General features: G+C 45.8%; 1 long non-coding RNA gene across 1 annotated transcript; it reads right to left on the reverse strand.

Moving 5' to 3' along the window:
* Positions 1-810: 810 nt before the first annotated feature.
* On the reverse strand, positions 811-1,448 carry LOC136600977 (uncharacterized). Its single transcript, XR_010789281.1, has 3 exons — positions 1,400-1,448; positions 1,210-1,253; positions 811-846 (listed from the first exon to the last, which is right to left on the reverse strand). It is a non-coding gene; the product is annotated as an uncharacterized lncRNA (long non-coding RNA).
* Between the last annotated feature and the right edge of the window lie 3,369 nt (positions 1,449-4,817).

Raw genomic sequence — 4,817 nt, forward strand, 5'->3', positions numbered from 1 at the left:
CTTATTAGAATGTATTCTTGTTGTCAGAAATCTAAATAAATCTCTTACCATTTATTGTTTGTGGGGAATCTAAAGTGTATTGAACTAAACCTGTTTATAGACTGTGTTGGTCCAGAGGAAGGCGAAAACCCCCTTGAGGAAAGAGCCAATTATCCTGTTTTAAGGGGGAAAAATTCCTTCCTGACCCCAAATATGGCGACCAGAATAAATCTCAGGATCAAACGCCAGCCGCTCACCTCCCTGGTGTATGTGATGTCAGCTAAAGATTGTGTTTCTTTATGTTTATATTATGTTATTTATGTGGCTGATTCCTTATAAATAAGACCTAACCCTATTTAAGGCTGTGAGTTGATCCAGAGGAAGGCAAAAACCTCCTTGAGGTATGAGCCAATTGTCCTCAAGTTGGAAAAATTCCTTCCTGACCCCAAATATGGCGATCAGAGCAAGTCCCAAGATCAAAGCCGACATCTACACCTATCTGTGTGTATATTTGTGTCTATGTATGTGTTAGTGTCTACACTAGTGTCTAACCTTCATGTATGTGGTGCGTGCTGCTTACCTGGCCTGTGCCGAGGTCTTACTAGTAACCAGGAGTTCAGGGATAATAGTCACTCGGGCTATTGTTCCTGAACTCGCCAGTTACCAATCAAGCACAGGCCGCTCCTGGGGGCGTAGAGGGTCTTCAGGAGAGGATGATGTTCGATGCCAGCCGAAGGATGCCAAGGTCGGGGTAGCATGATGGTAATACGCAGGATGCAGTTGGTGGAGAGAGGATGTTGTTGGTAAGCCGGGGTCTTCTACAGCAGCAGAGTCGTGTGTTCAGCAGACAGTTGTCGTGGGCCGAGCCTACAAGACATAAGAAGGAATTGTCAGTGTTACCAGTTGTGGATATAAACCAGTGAACTACTGTAACATGACGACTTGTATCAGGATCTGATTGGGATCTGATATAAAAAAGTTATTTTCTGCAACTGTGTCTTTACTATGAGGTATTGGGAGTTTTGTGATTGTGGAAGCCATAATAGAGGCCATATTGCTGGTCTTAATATATTTTCCCCAAAGTCCTTTGCTATGTTAGAGGAAATGGTTTATGTATTAAGCTTTCTACGGTATGTGAAGTTTTGCTACAGTGTATGGATATGATTGTAGGTGTCCTGTGTGTATAGGTGTACAGATATGTATGTGTGAGTGTGTATAGAGGATACTTACCAGATGGTCGCGGCTTCCTTCACAATCGGATTCTTCTCGTCATCCTAAGAAGAAGTAGAGACATGGTATTTACAGGAGCAATAATAATGTTATTATATGACCTCCTGAGCTGTCTGACACCAGAGGAACAATGATAATCAACACAGAGGTCTGCCTGAAGAACATCAACCCTAGAGGAGGAAGATCTTACCGGGTCCAGCTTGGTGAAGTGTACGAGAATCCGTCCACAGGGTGAAGGGGTGTACCACCCTCCGGCCACGGCAGGTCTCGATTCCTGGGAACTCTGCTGAAGGGTTTGAATGGCGGCTCTGCTCTTTTCATCTCCAGCTCCTCCCAATTCACGGTGTTGAAGAATCGGTGACCTCTGATATTCTTGTGGACACCCAGCCTCTTCTTTGGCTTCTTCCGCAGCAGTCTCTTCAGAAGATGCTTTACGTCAGCATCTAGCCAAGATGGGAATTTTGGCTTCTTTCTGGTGATGGACTTGATGATCTTTCTCCTGGAGGAGCCGTGGTAGAAGGGGGACTGTCCTGTCGCCATCCAGGATACGACAATCCCCAGGCCCCACCAGTCGACTGCTGCGTCGTAGTCCTTCTCACGAAGCACCTCTGGGGCCATGAATCTATAAGTGCCTGTCACTCCGCTGATCTTCTTAGACGGGACGACGCCGTCTTGGGCCAGCCCCAGGTCAATCAGGCGGATGTGTCCATCTCCGTCCAGCATGATGTTCGCCGGCTTTATGTCACTACAATGAAGAAAAGTAAAAAGGTTAATCTGTTGAGTGATGCAGTAATAATGTAGTAGAGAAATAATGTACCACAGCTTAACCAGTCCTAATTCAGGACTCTGGGAAAGCTGGGTACATTATCTTCACCAGGGAAACAGGGAGATGTGGGAAAGTTGTGTTTACCGATGGATGATGTAGCGTCGGTGCAGGAACTGGAGGCCGCATGCAATCTCCGCTGTGTAGAATCTGAGAAAAGAGTGTAGTATCAATGACATGAAATAAGTCCCCGACGTCATGTCACCATCATAGTGTCACCTGTACGCCCTCCACTCTTCTATATCTGTCATGTCGCCCTCAGTATCCCCCCGTCTCCTGATTAGTCATTTACTCACCTGACATGGTTGATGTCCAAGCTGCCGCACATCCTGATCATCGCCGCCAGGCTTCCTCCGGACAGATACTCCGTGATGAAGTAGGCCCGGTCTGCAGACTGCTGTGCGGCATACAGATGGTAGATGAAGGGGCAGTCTTGGGCCTTCAGGAGTATCCGCCGCTCTCTCCTTATGACGTCTGCCTTGCTCTTTCCTCTGTCAACAACCTTGATGGCCATGAAGGTGTTCCTTCCAGGAAAAGATGCCAGGACCACCTTAAGAAAGCAGATAAGAAATTATCACTGACAGCGGCCAGAAGGGAAAATCATATATATTTATCACATGGTGGATTTATCACTAGGCGCTTTCACATGGCCAAGAAGATTGTGCAAATTAGAACCCCGTTCTTTTGAATGGAGTCATATACATGAGCGTTTTTCTCTTTTTGTCCCGCACCGCATCTTGGTGCAAGGAAAAAAAATTGCAGCATGTTTTCTTTGCATGTTCCTCAAAATCCATTGTCTATTGTTTTCAATGGGACAGGAAAACAGATTGTATGGCGTGTGATGCGAGGTTTCCCATTGACTGTTTCTGATAGCCGGCCTCCTGCTGTGACAGCCGGGGTGCAGAAGGACAGTGACCCCTGCTGTTAACTCCTTACATACCACGATCTATGTAGATCACGGCAAATTAAAGGATTCACAGAGGAAGGGCGCTTTCCTTGTGATGTCATTGGACCCTTGCGATGTAATCGCGGAGGGCCGATGGGTTGCGATGGGTGGCAGGATGCTAGATAGAGGCGTCTTGCTTTACTGTTGCCTATGATTGTTTTTACAATCGATAAGGTTGTAATAGTAATCATAGCTGCTATGGATCAGGTCCCCTTCAGGGACATAAACAGTGTCAAAAAGCAAAATTAAATAAGTACATTTTAAAAAGCCTTTTTTTGCTCATTTTCCCCTATTTGTATGAAAAAAAAATTAAGAAACCCCCCACATGTGGTATCATTGTGTCTGTAATGAGCTGTGCTATAATTTGAGCAAACTATTAATTTTGCGCAGCAAAAACCGTAAAAAGAAGGGAGCAAAATACTGATATGTGGAGGAGCCGTCACTGCGCCATTCCCAGAAAATAACAGTCATATAACTTACCTCGCTGAAGCTTCCTCTGCCCAAGATCTGAAGGGCGGTGAAGCGCTTGATGTCAAATCCGCGGTCTGATGGTAGAAGGTCCTGGCTGGTGCCTGGTCTTGGCTCCTCATCCTCTCCACTCCTCCTCCTCTTTATAGCTGTGAGTCCGCTCACACTCTCGTCTTCTCTTTTGCGCTTTTCGACGTCTCCTTTTTGTCCATTGGACTCCATTTTTCTCAGTCCTGTAATCTTCGATCCAACCGCTGCCGTCGTCAGTTGAAAGGAAATGGCAGTTGGCCGATTGGAGGTCAAAGGTCAGTGAAGCTGCCAGTACCAGGCTTGCCAGTACTTTGCCTGCCAGTACCCTGCTCTGCCATATACACTGTGATGTGGCCACCATGAGTGATGGTCTAGTGCCCAGGGAAATGGAGAAAATCATAGCTGGTTCTTCCAGTGCCACATTATTAGTAGATGGGCAGGGATGGCACTTGATGTCTGGGTTGGCAGTGGTGCCCATAGTTCATCAGAAACTTTTGGAGTTTTATAAAACTTACAGTTGATTGGAAATTTAAATGAACCCGGCGGAGGAAAAAACATAAATTGTGCTAATGAGAGGAATAATAAAGTCTTGTGAGAGGTCATGTAATAAGTGTCCATCATCCAGATACATGATGTGTATCTCCATATGTTACAGCGGGCAGCGCCCTCGCCAGTGCAGATCTGGATGTAGTGGGCGGAGATGCTTCTATGGAGGTCATAGATGGATTTATCCACAATGGGGATTAATGCTGAGGTGTCAAATGATAGAAAGGGGTCATACAGAAATGTTAGGAGGATGTTATAAATCTACGGTTGCTGTGTGAGTTATTGTTGGGGGTTGCAAATTGGCGCAGTAATACGGTATTATAGGACTTTTTATTTACACTGAGACAATAAAGACTATTTTATTAGACAAGCTTGTGAGTGCAATCTAAAGTCTGGGAGAATAAGAGGTTGTGTGCAAGATATAGTCAGGTTTAGGGCAACGACAGACGATCGTGTAACGTAACACGCTCACTCCTGCACATTTTTTGCGCAGTGAACGAGTGTATTTAACATTCATGCCTGTGCAAATATGGAGTGTATGTCCGCAGGCTCCATTCGTTCACACAAGCAGTGGAATCACCGCACCCTGATTTAAAAAGCTAATTTGCCTAACGTGGATGATTGCAGATCTGCACTGCACTTAGTGCATACCCGCGTAGGCAGATGTGCGCGCTTGCCCACCTCACGTGGGACTCTATGGTGCACAAACACGCACAAGATAGGGCAAATACAGCCGCAATGAGCCCGTTTGCAATCAATGGGTTCTATTCTCTACATATCGCACTCATCTGTTTA

This window comes from Eleutherodactylus coqui, unplaced genomic scaffold (assembly GCF_035609145.1).
Source record: "Eleutherodactylus coqui strain aEleCoq1 unplaced genomic scaffold, aEleCoq1.hap1 HAP1_SCAFFOLD_355, whole genome shotgun sequence".
Taxonomy (NCBI): Eukaryota; Metazoa; Chordata; class Amphibia; order Anura; family Eleutherodactylidae; genus Eleutherodactylus; species Eleutherodactylus coqui.